General features: G+C 40.1%; 1 protein-coding gene and 1 long non-coding RNA gene across 16 annotated transcripts in view; one reads left to right on the forward strand and one right to left on the reverse strand.

Annotated features, from left to right (window-relative positions):
* The window catches only part of ST3GAL3 (ST3 beta-galactoside alpha-2,3-sialyltransferase 3), a 239,593-nt gene that overhangs the window by 145,404 nt on the left and 70,702 nt on the right, over positions 1–23,487 (reverse strand). The window lies entirely within an intron of this gene.
* The window catches only part of LOC117092728, a 36,540-nt gene that overhangs the window by 9,383 nt on the left and 3,670 nt on the right, over positions 1–23,487 (forward strand). Inside the window, exon 2 of the long non-coding RNA XR_004440892.1 lies at positions 18,956–19,079. This is a non-coding gene — a long non-coding RNA (uncharacterized LOC117092728). The remainder of the gene's footprint in view (positions 1–18,955; positions 19,080–23,487) is intronic.

A 23,487-nucleotide genomic window follows, 5' to 3' on the forward strand; every position in this document is an offset into this window, starting at 1 on the left:
CTTGAACCTGGGAGGCAGAGGTTACAGTGAGCCGAGATCATGCCACTGGACTCCAGCCTGGTGACAGAGCAAGACTCCATGTCAAAAAAAAAAAAAAAAAGAAAGAAAGAAAAAAGAAAAAAAACCAGACACTGTATGCTGTTGAAGATTGTATATTCTACATTTCTATACTAAGTAACTATAAATCTTGTATGGCTGTTTCTTACAACATAAGCCAATGCCAAATGATGGCATAAATTAAACATAGAGCTCCATAAAAACAATTGTAAGGGGCACCAAGATGATGTGAGGCCCAAGATAACCCAGGAGACCCCAGACACAAAAGGGATCAGATTCCAAAGACTTACTCACTCCAAAGGAGTGTCCGCTGGATGCAAATGGCACCAGAGTCTACAGCCACACCCCGCCCAAGCATTATGGTCATTTTCTCTCATTGCACATGAACATTCAACACAATAGTTATCATAACTGTACATAACATCTGTTCCCACTGCTAGGTTGTAAGTTCCATAAAGGCAGACACCACATCTGCTTTATTCACTGCTACATTACCAGCATAACACCTGGCACTCAATATTTGCTGAATAACAATGTATAGAAAAATGAATGAATCACAAATTTTCAGACACTCTTTCATCAATATTTTTTTCTCACATTCATGTGTTTGCTAAGAACTGGGTGGCAGAGAGCTGGAGGATGTGGTTTCTGAGGCAGATACTCTGTACTGCCAGTTAAAGATAGATCCATATGCTTTGAAATCTGCCAAGAAAAAGGTAGGGTTGTCACTTTTTTTCAAAATGTGGAATCACAATCAGGACACTTGGCTGAACAGATAAGTGACCATCCTATCTCATACAATCAATGTCTAACTCATAAATTCTACTTCTTTTTTTTTTTAAATAGAGACAGAGTCTTGCCCTGTCCCCTGGGCTGGAGTGCAGTGGTGCAATCATGGCTCATTGCAGTCTCTAACTCCTGGGCTCAAGTGATCCACTCACATTAGCCTCCCAAACAGCTAGGACTACAGGTGTATGTGACACCCTGCCTGGCTAACTTTTCAATTTTTTTTTTAGAGATGAGGGTCTTGCCATATTGCCCTAGCTGGTTTCAAACTCCTGGCCTCAAGTGATCCTCCTGCTTTGATCTCCCAAAATGTTGGGATTACAGGCACAAGCCATCATGCCTGGCCAATTCTACTTTTTTATCAGCATTTCTCACATTTATCTCCTCTCATTGAGAAGACTGACTCCTCCAAACCCCTGCTTTTGAAAACAGCTTTATTGAGGTATAATTCACACACCATGAAATTTACTCATATATGTATGCAATTCAATAATTTTTAGAAAATTTACAGAGCTCCATAACCATCATCACAATCCAATTTAGAACACTCTCATCACTCCAGAAAGATCCCTCATGTCCATTCAGTCATTCTCTGCCCCCCACCTCCAGCCCCGGGACCCACCAAGTTACTCTGTCTATAGATTTGCTTTTCTGGACATCTGCCTATCATCTTTTGCTGGGACTGCTCTTATTGCCCCCAAAACACACCTCTGCCTCCAGCATAGCCCATTTCCATCCATCCTTTCTACTGATTTCTCCAAAAAGTATAACAGATTGTGTCTCTGCTCTTCAATAAAACCCTTCAGAGGCTTCCTGTGGCCTGTAAGATAAAGTTCAAACTCTGACATTCTATGTCTTTATCATTTGCCTCATTTACCACCTCGAGTTCCAGATACACAAAATTACTCATATTTCCCAAGAGATGTGTGCCTTCATGTGTTCGGACATTGGACATATCATCTTCTCTGCAGGTTTGCATTAAAAAAAAAAAAAAAAAAAAAAAACTCCCACTTTTCCACTGAGACCAACTCAATTGACCCCTTTTTCCTGAAGCTGTCTCTGATCAATTCTGCTCACTTACTTCTTTAGGCCATCACTGTACTTCTATTATGGCATTCATTATACTGCATTATAATCCTTGTTTGCTTTTCTTCTTCTTTCATTCAACTGAAAGTTCCTTGAAGACAAAGATTGTCTATTCATTTTGAGGCTTTGATGCCTAACTAATGACTGACACATACAAAGTGGTCAATACGTTTATTCAACTAAGAAATAAGCTAGGAAGTATTCTTGTTTTCTTTCAAAGGTGATGTTATCTGAGTGATATTTTTCAAGTTAGGGGTAAAATCCATTCTGGGTATTGACTCGCATCAGTTCCAATCAGTCCTGAAGTGTGCTTGTCCTGTGAAGGTTCAGGGGTCCAAACCGGGCCTCACCCTAGGAAAATGAGTGCTCACACACAGAGTATCCGCACAGGAGGAATAAGAAAAGTATCCTAAGAGTTTTCTAGGTGAGAGATCACATTCCCCTGAAGAAGACTGGGAATGGAATTCTGAGGAGCTGACTGCCCAGATGAGCAACAATAAAAACAAGCATCTCAAATTTTTACTGCAGTTGACAAGTATTTTTCCAACTGCAATTTATCTTCTTTGTACTCACAAGCAGTCTGGATATAAAGTCTCTTTTAAACTTTTCAAATTACATGTACAGAAAGAAGGCTAAAAGTTAACTAAAAGACTAAAACTAAGATAAAAGAGACTAAATCTTAACGTGGTTGTCTCTGGGTGGCAGAATTATAGTAATGCTTATTCTCTGCATTTTTGTAAACTTTATATAGCAAACATGTATTACTTGCATCATTTGAGGGGACAAAAAATTCAAAAAAGAACTTCTGAATTCAGCTCTAGGATTTTAACCTCCAACTCACTGGTACCAATGCCAAAAGATGGAACGTTCTTGAATGCCTTCATCATTCACTGCACATGCTGAAACGCTGTTGAGTTTTTCTCTTTAATTACTGAGGTCATCCTTATTGTTCATGATACTTAAATATTCCCCAACAATATCAGTCTAAATGGACTGGGCTTTCCTCGCCCTTCTTTACTTCTCCCTCCTTCTCACAAATATTATCAAGTGGCTATTACGCGCCAGGCCCATGGAGCCAAATTAGAGATAGCCTTTGCCTTCAAGCCCAGGAAGACAGATCACTTTGTAAACACTTAAGATAAAAATAAAGTGATAAGGGGGAGCATCAAACAGGTGACAATCTACTGGAAAGAGTCAAAGTCTTTGCAAATATTATTTCCAATGGTAGTGGAATGCTCCTACAATCATACATTTTTAAACTTCAGAAGAGGCAAGTGAGAGAGTAGATATTTTCAGAGGAAGTTAGTGACATATTCATGCTTTGTGTAAGTTTTTAAATGAAATCTGCTGTGAGCATTAAAGGTTTGATGAATTTTGTTTTGATGAATTTTGCTTTGACTTCAGAAACAGTTTGGCCATTCATTATTTGTGATTTATTCTAAAGGATGTAAGATTATTTTAGTTATAAACCACTTTGACAGCTAACGGGAAAACTTAGTATTCAACAAACTGAGAAGTTTGCTTTGCAAGAAACAGAGCAAGAATATCCCGACTTCTCCCTCTCAGGCTAGCAAATATGTCATTTTTACTTCAGTCATCCCAGGCTCCAGCTGTTCCTGGCTCCCAGGCCAGAGGCAGCCATGTGGCATGCCATACAAGTGACCAAACAGAATTCCAGACCGAAATACAGCACAGCCTTGCTGCACATGACTTTGTTCAATGAGGAAACCTAGAATTTACTGGCAAGCTTTTATTATAGTCAGATGTTTCCTGTGTCTGGTTTCTGAAGTGGAATAAAAGGAATCTAAAGGGAGTATGAAGAAGAATGGGGCTCAGTCTTTCTGGCTGTTGGACAAATTTCCAGAGCACAAATTATGCAGCGAATGAGCTACCTTTTAGGGTATACTTATCTTCAGCCAACTACCATGTGTAAGCCTGAGAGATGTAAAAATGGACTAAAAGAAAATTGTTCCCTCAAGTAGCTCGCAACCTAACAGGTAAAATAAAAATACATATAAAGCTAAACACAAGACACAGCCACGGAAAAAACAGTAACAAGGGAGATTTCACTGTTTATCAATTTAACAGATGTTTACTGAGAAACTACTACACACTAGGTTTAAAAATACAGTGGTGAGTAACATAAAAATGTTCTTATTCTCAAGGAATTTTTGTTTTAGTCAGGGAGATACAAAACAACCAAACAAATGAAATGAACAAAATAACTGAACAGTGATAAGTGGTCCGAAGAATATGAAAGCATGTAACAGAGACCAAGGGTAGAGGTACAGGCAGTGTTAGTTAGACAGGGTGTTTCAGGAAGGCTTCTCTGAGGAGGTGGCACCCAGGCTGAGACCTGGAGACAGAAGCCAGCTAAGAAAAGATCAAGAGAAAGAGTTCCAGGCAGAAAGAAAAGCAAGTGCAACAGCCCTGCTACATCTAAAGAAGAGGTCAGAAGGTCAGTGTTGCTGGAGCACAGAGCACAGAAAACAGGAGGTGGGAAAACGAGGCCAGAGAGGAAGACAGGAGCTGCATCTGCAGGAGGGTGTACAGGCTGCAGAAAGATGTCTGTGTTCTATTTCATTAGCAATGAGAAGCCCTGCTTAAAACCCCAGGAGTAACAGGGTTGGATTTATATTTTTAAATATAAACTTTGGCCACTATGTGGGAACTAAATTGATTATTCTGGCAACAGAGTAAAAGGTAGATTAGGGGAGAGAGACTGAAGACAGGGAGATCAATAAGGAAGAGACTCATGCAACTCTCTGGGTGAGAAGTGATGGTGGCCTGAACTGGGTCGATGGTAATGGGAATAGAGAAAAAAGGAGAAAAGCCAAAAAAAAAAAAAAAGCAGCTTAAAAGGGAAAACTTCAGGATGTAGTGACTGATGGGACATGAGTGAGACAGGAAGGGAAGAGGATGATATCCAGCTTGGGCTTGGGCAAATGGATGCTGACTGTTGCTTGACGGAAAGTAGGCTGCATCCAAACCACTTTCCTCCCCTCTGGCCACTGACAACTGGTCCATGGGCTCAAGGGAAGGTAATCCACAGATGTATCATCCACCTATGAGGCAGATAGGGTCTGTCTTTCGGGGATTTAAATTGGGAAGTACAGAGAGTTGGGGGATTTGGTAGGAGACACAAGCAGACAAAGAAGTGCAGAGGCTTGGATGCTGTAGGCTGCGTTAGATGCTGGGCCCTAGGGCCCACATTAGTGGCAGAGCATCAGAGCCAAGAGTCACAACCCTGCTGTTGAGGGCAGCAAGACAACTTTAGATTCAGAATGTTCTCCCTGTTCCAGTCTCTGTGACAACCAGCTATCCCATAGATTATCTTTCCACAAGGCCTTGGGGTTTGATTTTTCTGCAGTTTCCAGAAGGCCTTGCCTATAGTTGATACACTTCATGTCTCTTGCTATATTGGAGCTGTCTGCAGTCTGAGTGGGCTCACCTCACCTTCCAGGCCTCATGCTTCAACACCCTGGGGCCTCTGCCTTCTAGATGGCTGCATGAGGTGAACCTGCCACCAGGCTGGATCTGAGCCAAACATGTCTCATCCACAGAGTCTGAAGCTCAGAAGCAGAGGCTCCACTTGAACCATGGCTCTCAACTTTGTTCTCCAACCTAGCTTTACGAAAGAGCACTTAACTTTGGAGGTTCAGCAGTCTGTTAACAGAACTGGTACCTCAATGTTCATGTCGCCACCTGTTTCTTGTTTTTTAGTCTCTCCACTGTTTAGATCCTGGAGGGATCTAACCCCTAGTCTTAGCCCCTCAATTTCTTCCCTTCCAACCCCAATCCCAAATAAAACCTGAGGAAATGAGATTCCTGCAGACACACAGAGAAAAGAAAAGTCTGAGGAGAAAAAATATCATCATTAATTTAGGAGGATGTGATAATATGGACAAGAAAACAGTGAAATAATCAGAGACACGAGCAGCAGGACAGAGAAAGCCAAAGGAGATGAGAATTGATCACAAGGAGTATCCCAATGTAGAAAAGAGGCGGAAGAAGCTGATGGCTGAAAATATAGCAGAGTTATTCACTGGGGGCGGGGGCATCTGTAACTTCAGTGGGAATAATTTCTGTACCGCAATCTGATGCAAAGACTCAGCTGTGACTGGAAGCTGTTAATGCAGTAGACTTATGTCAAGAAATTTCTCCTTAGATTTCATTAATTTAACTTACCAAATATATAAAGAGTTCTTGCTAAGCTCAAGAGACTGTTAGGAAAAGATCAGATATGATCTCTGACATCAAAGAGCTTTTGAACTATCAGAGAGATAATAGAGAGATCCAAATAACGTTATCACATGTCTCTAGAGAAGTTGCTATGGGAGTTTATTTTTACTTATTTATTTATTTATTTTGAGATGGGGTCTCGCTCTGTTGCCCAGGTTGAAGTACAGTGGTGCAATCTTGGCTCACTGCAACCTCTGCCTCCCAGGTTCAAGCGATTCTCCTGCCTCAGCCTCCCAAGTAGTTGGGACTACAGGCATGTGAAACCACGCCTGGCTAATTTTTGTATTTTTAGTAGAGATGGGGTTTCACCACGTTGGCCAGGCTGGTCTTGAACTCCTGACCTCAAATGATCTACCCGCCTTGGCCTCCCAAAGTGCTGGGATTACAGACATGAGCCACTGTGCCTGGCCTGTAGGAGTTTAGATCCAAGGAGAATTTTTGGCTGGGAGAAACTGGGAAGATATGGAAGAGACAGTACTTAAGCTGCTATGAGATGACCTTATAGGACAGGCTGTACTAGTAGTGTGGGAACAGCTATGGAAAGGCACTGAAGCATGGAAAGTAAGGGGTGTGTGGTTTCAGGAAGGTAAAATCATATCTAACTGATTTAGTAGGGTTTCTTTCAGGAGGTAAAAATGCATGTGACTGAAAGGGAACCAGTCAATACAATCTATTTAGACTTTCATAAAAAGGCTTTGACACATCAAAGACTATTTTTAAAAAGTGAGTCACCATGAAATTGAGGAAGAAACTGCTATGTCATGCCAATAGACAAAAGGCACCTGGCTGCGGATCAGGGGCAGGACACCACCTAGGGCAACAGTGCTCACAGGGAGATCAGGAAGTCTGGGAGTAGCTAGAATTCTACCAGCTGCTGCCCTCTAAGGGGAGGGACGGGTGAAAAGGTGGCAGTTCTTACAAACCCCTGTGTGTACGACTCAAGCAGGTGGAATGAAAATGGAACTAGGCATGTGCTGCTGAAACTGAGAGTAAGATGGTAGGGATAAGGTTTGGAGCTCAGGGGCATGGGAAAAGTTTTAGTACAGCTGCTCTAGAAACAGGAAAGGAAGCTGATAAAGGAAATGGAAAAGGCAATATTGCCAAGTACTGAATAAGGCACAGTCTGAAACTGGGAGAGGAGTGTGGTTTGCCTTTCTATCGAGTCTCAAATGAAAGACAGCCCAATCAGAGACAGATGGGCAGACCTGGTCAGAGCTTGGTATCAGTGGGACATTTTCAGGAGGACAAGGGGGTAAAGGCATGGAGGCTGCTACTGAAAGAAGCTAGCCTGGGTGAATAGGAATGGAAGGGAAGTCAGCCAGGGCTGAGCACTGGAAGAACAGGGAGAGCAGAAAGCCAGCAACCCAGAAGAGGTCGAGGGCAGGGACCTGCTGGTGGCATGGACCTGTGCAGCACAGCAGACAAGGTATGCGTTTGAACCAGGCCACCATGGTGCTAATCCGGGCTCCGCTGTTTTTTCCACTACGTAACTTTGGGCAAACTACTTAATCTAGCTGAGCGTTAATTTCCTCATCTGTAAAAAGAGTAATACAAAGATCAAAATCTCTTATCTGAGCCCCCTCAAACTAGATAGTATTAGAATCCCAAAGTGTTCAGATTTTAGGAAAGCAGTATACTGCACAAACCATGTATTATTTAACATCCCCCTATGAGGTTTGGGGCAGCATCCTGTAATTAAATGTTAATATTTCTTCTGTGAAATGAATTTTTATGCTAGAAGGAACTATAAATACATTCACACCATTTCAGGTCAGATTTTACTGCCAAATGAATTCTGACACACCTTTAAAAAAAATGTTTAAAGATGTTTCAAGTTCATATTTGCCATACTGGTGGACCATTAATAGAACCCACCTCATAAGGCCATGTCACGAGGATTAGATGACCAAATTAACATAAAGCAGTGAACACAGTGCCTGGCATGTAGTTACGTCCTCAATACATGCTGCTCTTAGTGTTTTTCTCATCAGCATCATCACTGTTGATGACAGTGTGGCTGAAGTAAAAGGGGGACTGGTAAGTGGGGAGGAATATAGAGAGGGAGAAACACAGTGAAAATAAGGCAGAAAAGCAGACCAGATGCAGTTTTGAATACCAAGTTAGGAGTTTGGATTTTATTGAGTAGAATTAGACAGAGTAGAGAAAAAGACTATAAATTTTTCAGAAAATCAATGATATCAACAGATTTTTGCTTCAGAAAAACCATTCTAGTGGCAGTGTGAAAGACAGAGTGTAAGGAGGCTAAGACCTAGCAGGAGAGCTTTGTGGTAAGCCAGGTGACAGATGATGAGGGTCTCACATGAGGCCGTGGGGGGTGGGATGAAATTCAAAGGGAGAATGGATAGGATTGGGAAACTGATCGGGTGTGGGATGGTGAGGACTAAGAGAAAATAGTATCACAGAATACAAGGGAGTAGAAATATTCCAGAAATAGATGGGCAGTAATAATGTTAAATGTAGCAAAAGAAAGGAGAAGATAAGGTGTGAAAAGCATTCTCTGGGTTTGGCAATTAGGATGCTACTGGCAATCTCAGGAAGAGCAGGCTCAGTTGACTCCGTGAGAATGGAAGCCACACATTATCAAATGTCATAGAGCAGCCAGTAAAATACAGACTGAAAAAATAGGGGTTGAATTTACTAACAAGGAGGTTTTCAATGACTTCTGACATTCATTGCAGTTTGACTTAATGAAGTATTATGGGTAACCTGCAAACCGCAGTGGTTTGGTATAGGGATGGGAGAGTAAGGAATAGATTGTCCACTAGATTGATTTCCTCTATGAAATGGGAGGTGATCACTGGCTGTGGGCATTGGGAGGGAAGGAACTAGTCTTCCAGTTTGAAATAGGAGATTTCAGTCGGGGCTGAACAACTTTCTCTGTAAGTGGACAGCAAATATGTTAGGTGTTGTGGGCCACAGTCTGTCACATATCCGTCTGTTTTTTTGTTTTGTTTTGCTCAGCAACCCTTTAAAAATGTAAAAATGTTTTTGTTTGTTTGTTTTCTTTTCTTTTTTGAGACAGCCTTGCTCTGCCACTCAGGCTGGAGTGCAGCATCGTGATCTCAGCTCACTGCAACCTCTGCCTCCTGGGTTCAAGTGATTCTCGTGCCTCAGCCTCCCTAGTAGCTGGGACTGCAGGCGTGTGCCACCATGCCCGGCTAATTTTTTGTGTTTTTAGTAGAGTGTGGGTTTCACTATGTTGCCCAGGCTGGTTTCAAATTCCTGGACTCAAATGATCTGCCTGCTGCCCAAAGTCTCCTAAAATGCTGGGATTACAGGCATGAGCCACTGCACCTGGCTTAAAAATATAAAAATCATTTTTAAGTCAGACCACACAAAAACAAGCTGTTGGCTAGATCTGGCACAGGAACCACAGTTTGCTGACCAGATTTAGATTACTCCCCTTTCAAATCTCCCCAAGTGACAGAAAAGACTGCATGTTCATTGTAAAGCAGAAGCACCCAGGACAAAGACAGAAGAGACACAAAACTGGAAACCAAGTAGACAAGTGGAAGTCAGCAAACTCAAGAAAGCTGAATCCTGTGCTGGTAGTGGGAAAAGTTGAACTGAAAGTGAACTATATCACAGAACTCCCCAAAGACTCAATCACTGGCAGCATCAGGTACCACTAGAAGAGGGAATGAAGATGATACTGAAACAAGATTCCCGGTTTCTAAATATGAGCAGGCAGCCAAGATCGTGAGGCATTAGAGGAAAGTATTTTACATAAAGACAGGAGACCAAAACAAATGAAACCTAAATGCAACATGGAAAAACTGAAGAGACTCAGGGGGATAAAAACTCAGAAAAAAAAATCATTAAACTCCTCAGAGAGTAGACACTTTATTCAGGAAACAGGTAGAGGATATCATAAAAAATATATTTGGTGAACAAAAAGAAAAAAGTAACCCTGGAAAATGAAACACATAATAGCAGAAATAAAAAGAACTAGAAAAGGAACTGGAAAAGTTAAGGAAATTTCTCACAATATAGAACAAAAAGATAGAGATGAAAAATGATTAAGAAAATATTTTTAAAAGATTAAAGGACAAGCCCAGAAAACATGACTTCTGAATATGGGAGTCCTAGAAAGAAAGAATAAGGGGAAAAAATGAAAAGACGAAAATGCTGAAAAGAATAACTCAATAAAGTTGTCCCCGAACTAAAGGTTTTGAGTGTTTTGTGCTTAAAAGGGTCCTCTGAGTGTCCAGCACAGTATGAATATAGCTCTCCATCAAGTTATATTATCATGAAATTTCAAATTTCTAGAGAGAACAACAAACAGATTTTATATAAATAATTAAACATCAGAACAGCATTAAGACTCCTCAAGCGGAACACCAAAAGCCTAGAATACAATGGGGACAGTATCCTCAAAATACTGAGGGAAAATGATTTCCAACCTAGAATTCCATACGCAGCCAGACTATCAATTAAGTGTGAAATCAGAATAAAGACATTTTCAGGTATGTTCTCAGAAAGTTACCTCTCATGTATCCTTTCTCAGGAAATTAGTACAAGATGTGTTCCATTAAATGAAGAAGTAAAAAAATATGGGGCCCAGGAAATGAGATATACCACAAGAGGATGGTGACAGGGACTTCAAGACCACAGATGTTTGGCTACACAGAGAGCAAACCACCCAAGGAGAGCATGTCAGAGGCTCCCAAAGAGAGTCTTCAAGAAAATGAAGCTGACAGACAATCTAACATGTCTGAATATATGGAGAAAAATTTATACAACTGGGGAAGAGTTTAGGGTTGAATTAGTGACAAATACATAGAAAACTAAGGAAAGCAAAAAGCAAGACTTTTACTGACTTCAGGAAAAACAAAACATGCAGTGAAAAACCAGTAATCATGGTATCTATGAATAGTGTTTCTATGGTCATGGTATATAGACTGAATATTGCTCTAACTATATTAGGAGAATTGGAGGATAGATTGCATGGCTATGGTACAGGAGTGGTGAGTGTGACAGAGTATTAAATATTCATCTTCCATTGAGGAAAGTCAGTAGGTAATACTTACAACAGAAAAATCAAGAACTGGCAGCATACACTTGTTATTAGAGATTCAGCGGTTAAAAACCAAACAAATTAGCTAAAAGTTAAAAATGAATGCCTCTCAGAGGTAGGAAGTCAACTAGTGGTGATAATAAGGAAGCACTTTTTTTGTTGTTGGGAACAAGCCCTGTAAACTATGCATATGTATAATTTCAATATGAACAAACACTAAAGTAACTTGCACAAGATTACTCAGCCTATAGGAATAGGACTGGGGCTTCAAATCTAGTTGATCTGGTTCCTTAATTATTACAGCATATCGTATACCTACCAATAGGGCCAATGAAGAGTCTGTTAGAAGTCTAGCTGGGCGCAGTGGCTCACACCTGTAATCCCAGCACTTTGGGAGGCGAAGGTGGGTGGATCACCTGAGGTCAGGAGTTCGAGACTAGCCTGGCCAACATGGTGAAACCCCATCTCTACCAAAAATACAAAAATTAGCCAGGCCTGGTGGTAGTCCCCTGTAATCCCAGCTACTTAGGAGGTTGAGGCAGGAGAATCACTTGAATTAGGAGATGGAGGTTGCAGTAAGCTGAGATCATGCCATTGCACTCCAGCCTGGTTGCCAAGAGCAAAACTCCATCTCAAAAAAAAAAAAGAAATCTAGATGCCTCACATTTGATCATATCCTACTGAATATCTTACTAAATACTCATATTATTTTGTAATTGTTTTATTTATCTAAATGTAATTGAAAAGAATTAATCTAGAATAAAAGATAAGTTTTAAAAACCCCCAAAAGTGTGGACCTTGTTTGGACCCAGATCCAAAGTGCTATGAAAAGGCTTATTTTTCCCATCAGCTTTTATTTTAAGTTCTGGGGTACATCTGCAGGATGTGCAGGTTTGTTAAATAGGTAAACATGTGCCATGGTGACTTGCTGCACAGACCAACGCATCACCTAGGTATTAAGCCCAGTATCCATTAGCTATTCTTCCTGATGCTCTTCTTCCCCCCACCCACCCCCGGCAGGCCCCAGTATGTGTTGTTCCTCACGATGTGTCCATGTGTTCTCATGGTTCAGCTCCCACTTACAAATGAGAACATGTGGCTTTTGGTTTTCTGTTCCTGCATTAGCTTTCTGAGGATAATGGCTTCCAGCTCCAACCATGTCCCTGCAAAGGACATTATCTCATTCCTTTTTACGGCTGCATAGTATTCCAAGGTGTATATGTACCACATTTTCTTTATCCAGTCTATCATTGATGGGCATCTGGGTTGATTCTACATCTTTGCTATAGTGAACAGTGTTGCAATGAACATATGAATGCATGTATCTCTATAATAGAATGATTTATATTTTTTAGGTATATACCTAGTAATGGGATTGCTGGGTCAAACAGTATTTCTGCTTCCAGATCTTTAAGGAATTGCCACACTGTCTTCCACAATGGTTGAACTAATTTCTCCCATTCTGTAGGTTATCTGTTCACTCTGATGATAGTTTATTTTGCTGTGCAAAAGCTCTTTAATTAGATCCCATCTGTCAATTTTTACTTTTGTTGCAATTGCTTTTGGCATTTTCATCACGAAATCTTTGCCTGTGCCTATGTTCTGAATGGTATTGCCTAGATTTTCTTCTAGCATTTTTATAGTTTTGGGTTTTGCATTTAAGTCTTTAATCCATCTTGAGTTAATTTTTGTATAATGTGTAAGGAAGGGGTCCAGTTTCAATTTTCTGCATATGGCTAGCCAGTTCTCCCAGCACCATTCCCCATTGCTTGTTTTGTCAGGTTTGTCGAAGATCAGATGGTTGTAGGTGTGTGGTCTTATTTCTGAGTTCTTTATTGTGTTCCATTGGTCTATGTGTCTGTTTTTGTACCAGTACCATGCTGTTTTGGTTACTGTAGCCTTGAAGTATAGTTTGAAGTTGGGTAGTATGATGCCTACAGCTTTGTTCTTTTTGCTTAGGATTGTCTTGGCTATACGAGCTCAAAAAGGCATTTTTAATAATTGGAGTTATCTGAATATGGAATGTGTATTGGAAGACATTAAGGAATTATTGTTAATGTGAGGTAATAACACATTGGCTTTTTTAAAAAAGATCTTACGACTTAGACATGCATAATTAAGTATTCATGGGTAAAATGACATGATGTCTGGGATTTGCTTTAAAAATCCAAATAATAAATAAGATATGAATCTCTCTGACAGCAGGACCTGTATAATATGCATGTGCCAGAAATGCTTAGACATGATGAGACTCTGAAGTCATTAGCCATATGACATTCCTCCTTTCACCTGGGAAAAGGTGAACTTGATACACTGTCCTTAAAAGAGCATGGTCCCATACCATTCTCAAGAGATTACTTAGTTAAGCGAGAGAAGGGGCAAAAATGAAAGGTGCTCAACAAAGTCTTTATACTTTCTCACGAGAAATTTTGTATGCCTAGCAATTTATAACATTTCCATTAAAAAAGAGAGGACATAGCTTTCAGTGCCCCAACTGAGAAATATGAAGTTGTAATGGGTTGTCATCACTGTTGATCATTATACATATTAAGAATGGAGGGCACAGGGAGGAAGGGAACCCTCACGTACTGCTGGTGGGAATGTAAAATGATGTAGAAGATTTGGAAAGCAGTCTGGCAGTTCCTCAATAAGTTAAGAATAGAGTTACCATGTGACTCAGCAATTCCACTGCCAGATATACACCCAAGAGAAATGAAAACAGTATGTCTACACAAAAAACTTGTACACAAATGTTCAGTATTACTGATAATAAGAGTTTAACGTGAAAGTAACCTAAATATCCATCAACTGATGAATGGATAAATAAAATGTGGTGTTATCCTATAAAGGAATATTATTTGGCCATAATAAGAAATGAGATAAATGTTATAATACGGACAAACCTTGAAACATTATCCTAAGTGCAAAAACCTATATAGCCAGTCACAAAAGACTACATATTATATGATTCTATTTATATGGAATGTCCAGGATACGCAAATCTATGGTGACAGAAAGTAGATCAGTGGTTGCCCTAGGGCTATGGGTGACTGAGGGAAAATGAGGCCTGATGGTAAATGGCTGAGGATTTCTTTTTGGGGTAATGAAAATGTTTAAAATGAATTGTGGTGATGTTTTTAATTGTGGTGATGTTAGCACGACTCTGTGGATATACTAAAAACCACTGAATTTTGAACTTTAAGTAGGTAAATCGGATGGTGTGTAAACCATATTTCAAGAAAACTATTACCTACAAGAAAGGAAGAAAAAGGAATAGAAGGCAGGTCACCGCACCTCCAGGGAAACACTGACCACACTGTGGTCAATGGAGACAGACCATGGACAAATCTCCTTCACTTGCCTCTTGTAAGATAGGGGGATCTTTACTGCTTAGGTTAAGGAAGGAAGATCAGTGAAAGTCATAATTATTTACTACTTAATATTATATTGAGGAGAAAATAAAAAGGATTTAAAAAAAAAGTTCTGGTTTGTGTCCTTGATATTCTGAATCTTTTATTTGGTAACTATGCTGAACAAGGGTATGGACAAGAAGAAGGGAACTTCTCTAATCTTTGAATTAGAATTCTTGTATAACTACACTTTTGTGTCCCTCAAGCAGAAGCTGTAAACTGGAGGCTCACAGATGTATTAGGTTTAGCCCACAAAGTGTTTGCAAATGTCTGAATTTGTTAACATTTATAAGTCAGGAGATTTCACATAAAAATTCAGATTTCCGGCTGAGCGCGCTGGCTCACACCTGTAATCTCAGCACTTTGGGAGGCTGAAGCAGGTGTTCACCTGAGGTCAGGAGTTCAAGACCAGCCTGGCCAACATGGCGAAACCCCATCTCTACTAAAAATACAAACATTAGCCAGGCGTTGTGGTGGGCTGAGGCAGGAGAATCGCTTGAATCTGGGAGGCAGAGGTTGCAGTGAGCTGAGATCATACCATTCCACTCCAGCCTGGATAACAAGAGAGAGACTCAGTCTCAAAAAAAAAAAAAAAAAAAAAAATCAGACTTCCAGCTTCTCTTGAAAAATAGGGAGGTTCTGGCAATCAGGAAGAGCTTCTTTTATTCAGCGAGGGTAACAAATTACCTTCATAAATTGATATCCAAGGTACTCATGGATTAAGTTAGCTGGTTCCCACTCTTACACTAGGAAAGAGAATGTGCCAGAATCAGGGAGTCGGGGACTGGAAGTAACTAGGGGCTGAGGATGGAGGTGTGGGGTAAGCATCGTCAGAGCTAGACTCTGAGACAGCATCTCAGACTGGCATCTTTCTGGTATTCTCACGCTCCCTGCATTTACTTACCACAGATAGAACTGAAGGTTTACCTGTGTTTAATGTTGGTTTCCCTGTCTAGATTGAAAACTTGAGGTGACACGTAATGTCTTTTCCATAATCCTTTTCACTTGGCACAGTACCTGACACACAGCAGACACTCAATATGTATTTGCTGAGTGAGAAATTAATGAATGAACGAACAATGCTATAAAACAGGATCTGGAAACAGGTCATCTTTAAGAAACAAAAATCCTACCACTCACTTTTCCAAATGAAAGGATGACCAAATTCTACATAGAACTACAACAGACTTTTACAATTCTGTATTTTAGGACATCTACAGCCCTGGAGATGCTTGGCTCCACCTTCCACAGAGGTGAGTCATCTATTTCTTCATATGCGGCTTGCCCACACTTGGCCTTGAGTCCTCTCATCCTTTTGCTGGGCCCCTATCCTAAAAACTCCAGACCACGATCAGCAGGGCAAAGGTCCTGAAGATCCCAGAGAGTAGAGATCCCTCAGTGATCCACCCAACACCTTAACAGGCAGCAAAGTGGCAGCCTTCCAGAAACAAATCATTGCAAAACTTTCCACACAGCAATAAGACAGAAAATAATTCATTTTTAAATTAAAATATAAGATATATAGTTCCATGTGCTCAGTGAAACAAGAGTAACAATAGCAAAAGATAAAACCAAGTTAGAACTGGAATCCAAAACTACTACTAACAGGGAGTTATTATATATAAGAATAACAAGGAGTCAATATTGTCATTATAGTCTATATTAAAATGTACCCAACTGCTCCTACAAGTGTCTTGTGTATCTTTTTCTTGTATATCTGTGTTGGAATAAATTTTACTCATTGCATTTGGCTATTCTGTCTCTTTTGCCTCTTATAATCAGAAACAGCCCACCCTCTCCATTTTCGTTTTCTCATGTGACTGCCTTCTTTTGAAGAGTTCAGGACAGCTGGCTTGTAGCGTGTCCTGTATATTGAATCCATCTGATTTTTTTAATGATCAAATTCAGGTTAAACACCTTGGTACAGACACTATGTAGGTGATATGTATTTCTTACTGCAGCACATCAGAAGGCACATGACAGACTGTCGCACTACTGGTGATGTTAAATTGGATCATTTGGTTAAGGTGTTGAACCACAGAACAGTTTTGCCCTTGTGATTAGTAATTTAATTATTAAATAATTAATGTAAGAATTAAGTCCATTGTCTTAGTGTGATAATGGTACCATGGCTATGAAGGAGAAAAACTTTGTTTTTTCAGGAGGAGCAAACTAAAATACTTGAGGAAATATCAAAAACTCTATACCTTACTTTCAAATTGTACAGAAAAATGTCTATTATCTATCTACCTACCTGTCTATCATCTATCTACCTATTCATCTACAAAGATAGGACAATGTGGCAAATGTTAAAATGAAAACTGGGGAATCTAGTTCACAGGATCTTGATGCTCATCAGCTAAAAGGAAACAAACAAATAAATAAAAAGGATTAACAATGGGTCAGAGCTGGAAGCCCTGGGACCAGAGCATGTATTAAGCTCAGTAAGACAACACTAAGATGCCAAGGAAGGCTTGATTTAGTATCCTTTCAGTCTTTAGAAAACAATAACAAAAAATCACAGATAGGATGTCAATCAGGAGCCAAAATCACGCCCGCTGGAGTGAGGTGGGATGTGGCTCCCAAGATCCAGCTATCTCAGAAGGCATTAATTAACTAAAGTTACAACACTCAATACCCCTCATATCTTCCTTTCTCACTTCCACTTTCTCACTTATCAGAGCATTCAAAACCAACTAGGAAATTCATTAATATAGTAATTTTTCAAAAAAAATTGGAGAATTGGCCTGGTGCGGCAGCTCACACCTGTAATCCCAGCACTTTGGGAGGCCGAGGCGGGTGGATCACGAAGTCAAGAGATCAGGACCATCCTGGCCAACACAGTGAAACCTCATCTCTACTAAAAATACAAAAAAATCAGCTGGGCATGGTGGTGCACACTGTAATCTCAGCTACTCCGGAGGCTGAGGCAGGAGAATTGCTTGAACCTGGGAGGTGGAGGTTGCAGTGAGCCGAGATCAGCCATTGCACTCCAACCTGGTGACAGAGTGAGACTCTTTTGTAAAGTAAAGTAAAGTACAGTAAAGTAAAGTAAATAAAGTCAGCATCTGCCAAGGAAAAGTATTTCCTCATTTTATTAAACAACTCTACTGAATAAAAATTTTAAAATCTTCTCTGAAAAAAATCACTGCAAGGGATACCGGGCCATGGGATCGCTTGAGCCAGGAGTTTGAGGCTGCAGTGAGCTATGATCACATCACTGCACTCCAGCCTGGATGACAGAGTAAGAACCTGTCTCAAAAACAAAAACAAACCAAAAAATCACTGCAATAGGAAAGGGCACCAAAAGGAAAGCTACCAAGAGTGTAGCTGGAGAGAATAAGACGTAAGCAATGAGCTCATGAAGGAAGGCTGAGTCTGTCACAAGTGCTCTAGATTCCAGGAAATCTGCCCATCATGACAAAAAGCAAATATACATATAGGATTAAAAAAAGGACCACTGGCCGGACGCAGTGGCTCATGCCTGTAATCCCGGCACTTTGGGAGGCTGAGGTGGGCGGATCACCTGAGGTCAGGAGTTCGAGACCAGCCTGACCAACATGGAGAAACCCCGTCTCTACTAAAAATCAAAATTAGCCAGGCGTGGTGGCACATGCCTGTAATCCCAGCTACTCGGGAGGCTGATGCAGGAGAATCGCTTGAACCCAGGAGGCGGAGGTTGCGGTGAGTAGAGATTGCGCCATTGCACTCCAGCCTGGGCAACAAGAGTGAGACTCCATCTCAAAAAAAAAAAAGAAGAAAGAAAAAAGAAAAAAAAGGACCACCTCTGCTGGATATGCTCAGTTTCACGTCAGCTGACTTCTCATATTCCCCCTTATTTTTTCTTTAAACGTCCATGCTCCTGAAAGAGAGAAAAACGATGACTCAACATCCAGGAGCACATACCTTTGAAACAGGCCATCTTCTGTAAAAAAACAGAGGGAGGTGTTCATCTGTCTAAGAAAGTTGTTTTCTTCAAATTAACACTATAAGCATCACAACTATAACGATCATGAACTGGATAGTACAGATACTACACACACACACACACACATACACACACACACCTTTATTAAAACATTACAATCTGAGTTCTGGACTAAATTTTAGGTCATGGGTCAAAAGTGGTTTCCAAAAGAAGTCACCCAACAGTCTCACTTACTTAAATATAATAATTTCCAAGAATCACTTTTATAGTACCTGGAAAATAAATCTCTAATTCATGTTTTCTAAGCCAGCCATTCTATTTATAACAGATATATTCAGATACTCAATTTGAATATAAAATACATTCAGTTTTCATTTATATGTCAATAAGCATGTTTATTGCCCAAAGGGAAAGAGCCATGACAAAGTAGAGGATGAAAATGTCCATGAGAAGGGGATAATTGATGAAGGACAAAAGAATTCCACGGGAAATGGTAACTACAGATTGAAGAGTGAAGATCTGATTAAGGAAGGTAAGGTGTGCAAAGCACTTAAACTCAATCGATGATAGCTATCTTTGTTACTTTGGAAGATAAAGCTGTAAAGACAGAGATCAGAATATGAAGGGCCTTATATGCCATGAGAGGACATTTCTAGATGATCTGACAGAGATCAGGGCTCAGAGCTTTCTTCTGGCTCAGAGATCAAACTTCACCAGACATAATATCCTGGGTACTTGGCAAAGTACTTGGCATGCAGCAGGAATTCAGAAATGTTTGCTAAACTGAATAATTTCTTCTCTCTTCCAAGCAATAAGACGCAAGGCAAGATTTTATTAGAAGCTTTGTTTCTAGAGTTAACAGTCAATCAACAACTATCCAAGTCTCATGTGCATTTGTAGTACTCTCAGCTACTTGGGGAGGCTGAGGCTGGAGGAATGCTTGAGCCCAGGAGTTCAAGACTAATCTGGGCAACATAGTGAGACTCCATTTCAAAAAAAAGAAAAAAACAACAACCGTCCAAGCAATTTTCATGCCTAGTCTTGCCTCCAGGACAGCTTGCTTCTTTTTCTCCTTTAAATGTAGTCTTTGAAATGTCCTATCTTTTTATCATCCCGTTTTTGTCAACAGTCCTACCTCGGCAAGTCATGATGAGATTGAACCTTCCCTCCCTCCTATGTTAATGCTTTTAAAATCTGTTCTGTTTCTGTTCGTTAGTTTACACACACAGCTTAAAGCTTGAGGTCTGTCCACTGGTCTTCTCCCTTCTATTCCTTCCCTTACTCTTTCCCCTCTCCTCCCCTCCCCTCTCTTCTCCTCACTTCTCTCTCTCTCCTCTCTCTCTCTCTCTCTCTCTCTCTCTCTCTCTCTCTCTCGTAGTTACTCTTACAAAGACTTTTACTAGAAAATGTTCTGCTTGATTCCCTGAACCATGCTTCCCAGGACCCCAACATAGTTTCATTTCAAAAATCTTTTGAATTATGTGCTTTCAAGTAACAGTTTAAATTATTTACTCCATTTAAACTCAAGTTATAGTTTAAATTATTTATTCCCTGGGATGAAAGATTAAAGTTTCAGTCCTGGCCGGGCATGGTGGCTCACGCCTGTAATCCCAGCACTTTGGGAGGCCGAGGAGGGCGGATCACAAGGTCAGGAGATCGAGACTATCCTGGCTAACACAGTGAAACCCCATCTCTACTAAAAATACAAAAAATTAGCCAGGTGTGGTGGCGGGCGCCTGTAGTCCCAGCTACTCGGGAGGCTGAGGCAGGAGAATGGCGTGGACCCGAGAGGCGGAGCTTGCAGTGAGCTGAGATGGTGCCACTGCACTCCAGCCTGGGTGACAGAGCGAGATTCTGTCTCAAAAAAAATAAAAAGTTTCAGTCCCATATCAATTGAGCTAATCAGTGTAATTTTGTACTTGCTTCTTTATCTGTAAAATTAGAAAAAGACCATTTGCCAGACTTTATTCTACTTCAAAGACCTGCTATATGAATAAAAATGAGAAAGAAAAAATAAAAACAGAAGTACTATATAAAATACACCTTTTTATACCTAAATACAAGCTTGAACTAGTATTTTACAATGGGAATGATTTTATGCAAATACATAGTATATTACCTTTTTCTTATGTAGTTTCTCTAACGATTAATTACATGAGTTCTCAAGAGAGCAAAGGGAATATATGAATGAAATAAGCTAAAACACTTGAATCATCTAGTCCAGCACCTTCACGGGGTAGGAACTGAATAAATGTTAGGCCCCTTTCCTTTGCTTTTCTACCTTCCCTATTACTAGATAATATATTTAGTCAATATCTGTTGAAAAAAAGAAACGAACACAGGAACCCAAGGCATGACAAGGCTTCTTCTCAAATGTCTCCCAAGCCCACGCCCTCCCCTCCCCATCCTAACTATTACTTCTTCGGTTTAGATTTTCATCATGGGTTTTTCTTGCCTCAGTGCACCAGGCTAGGCATTCAGCTCAATATGAGAAAAAAAGTGGTTTGGGAATGTTCTTGTCTTATTCCTGATCTTGAAGGGAAAACTTTCAAAATTTCACCCTTAAAATATTTGCTTGAGTTTTACCAAGAGATACCCTTTTTCAGATGAAAGCTCCCTGCTAGTCCTAGTCTGCTAAGCATTTCCAGCATCAACACATGCTGAATTGTATTAAATGCTTTTTCTGTATCCACTGAAATGTTTTTCTTTGTAATCTATTAAACCCTGTTTAAACTATGAATGTGATTAATTACATTGATGGATTTCTCTAACGTTAAATCAACCATGTGTATTAGGATAAGCCCAACTACTAGATGGTGATATATTATCTTTTTTATATATTGTGGAATTTGCCAAATTTCTGTTCAGGATTTTTACATTTATATTTTTAGGTAGCTTGGCCTTTAATCTTCCTTTCTTGAGTTTGTCTTTCTTCAGTTTTGGTATCAAGGTTATGCTAGTCTCAAAACAATGAGTAATGAGTGTCCCTCTTTTTCAGTTCTCTGGAACTGTTTGTAACTGGAATTAATTATTCTTTTCAATATGCTGAAGAAATCTCCAGTGAATCCCTCTGGGTTTGAAGTTCTCTGGGGAGAAAGATTTTGGATTATTGATTCCACTGGTTTAAAAAGTTTATAGGATTCTAAGGTTTTCCATGACGTCTTGAGTTTTAGTCGGATATTATTCTAGAAATGGATCTATTTTCACAAAATTCTCAGGACTTTTGGCATAAAATTGTTCACAATAGCCTCTTTTTATCTTTTTCTAGTCTATAGCTCCTATAGTGTGGTCTCTTTTCCTGTTTTGTTCACTGGCACTTGTGCTTCAATATCTTTCTTCCCAGACCTCCTCCATAATCAGTCTTGCCAGAAGTCTGTCAGTTTTAATTTTGAAAACTTTATTTTTTATTTTTAGAGATGGGGTCTTGCTCTGTTGCCCAGACTGGAATGCAGTAGTGCGATCATAGCTGACTGCAGCCTTGAACACCTGGGCTCAAGTGAGTCTCCTGTTTCACCTGGAGTAGCTAGGACTGCAGGCATATACCACCACACCCAGCTGATTTTTTAAAATTTTTGGTAGAGACAGGCTCTTGCTGTGTTGTCCAGGCTGATCTCAAACTCCTGGCCTCAAGTGATCCTCAAATACTGGCCTTTCAAAGTGCTGGGATTAAAGGCGTGAGCCACTGTGCCCAGCATGTCAATTTTATTAATCTTTTTTTTTAAAAACTTGCTCCTCAGAAAAGTATATTAATCTTTCGAAAGAACAAATTTTTGACTTTGTTGATCCTTTGTATTTTTTTTTCTTTTTCATCAAACTATTATTTTCTGTTTTCCTTCTTTGGGTTTAATGTGCTGTACCTTTTCTAACTTCTTGAAATTGATGTTTAGATTACTAGTTTTTTTCAACCTTTGGTTATTTTTCTAACATGCATTAAAGTCTACAAACTTCTCTCTATGCTTATAGGTTATAGTAGTATAATGTAAGTTTTAACAAGTTTTGGTATTTTCTTTTTTTAAATTATACTTTAAGTTCTGGGATACATGTGCAGAACGTGCAGGTTTGTTACATAGGTATACACATGCCATGGTGGTTTGCTGCACCCATCAACCCGTCATCTACATTAGGTATTTCTCCTAATGCTATCCTTCCCCTAGCTCCCCACCCAAGTTTTGATATTTTCAGTATCATTCAATTCAAAATATGTTCTACTTCCCATGATTTTTTCTTTGACCCAATGATTATTTATAAATTCATTTCTTAATATTCTAGTTATCTTTTTGCTATTCCTTTCTAGCTTAATTTCACTGTGGTCAGAGGATTGATTCTGCATGTGATCAATCCTCTGAAACTTGTTGAGACTTGCTTTATGTATGGTCTGTGGCTTCCCCTTCATTTACCTGATGAAGTCTAAACTGTTCACTGTTCACTCTGACATATAAAGAAGGCCGTTTGTGACCTGACTCATTACCTGCCTGCCCAGGGAGTACCATCCCCCAGAGACTCTATATGCCAGCCACGTCCATCTTCCCCTGGTTTTCACTCATGTCATGCCTTGTACTCTTGTGTCTCTATCCATAATATTTCCTCTGCCTTTGTGCTCCTCCTAGCCCTCCCTACTCAGCTCAAATGTTACCTCCACCACAGGCCTTTCCAAGCATCTGTCCATCCCTGAAACCCCTCAAGTGGTGAAGTGCTGTGGCTGTTGGTATCTTTATCTCTTTTCTTTCTCTCTCAATCTAGCCTCCACACAGCTGCCAAAGTGAGCCTTCTAAAATGCAAATCCGACCACATTTCTCTCTGGCTTAAAACCCTTTTCATTGGCTGCTTCCGCCTACCTCAGAATCCAAACTCTGCATTCCATACAAGACTCTTCCAGCCCTTTTCCAGGCCCCTCCACTTTATTCATGCTACTATCACTGCCTAGAATCCACTTCTCATCT

Source organism: Trachypithecus francoisi, unplaced genomic scaffold (assembly GCF_009764315.1).
Source record: "Trachypithecus francoisi isolate TF-2019V2 unplaced genomic scaffold, Tfra_2.0 Lachesis_group12, whole genome shotgun sequence".
NCBI classification, from domain to species: domain Eukaryota; kingdom Metazoa; phylum Chordata; class Mammalia; order Primates; family Cercopithecidae; genus Trachypithecus; species Trachypithecus francoisi.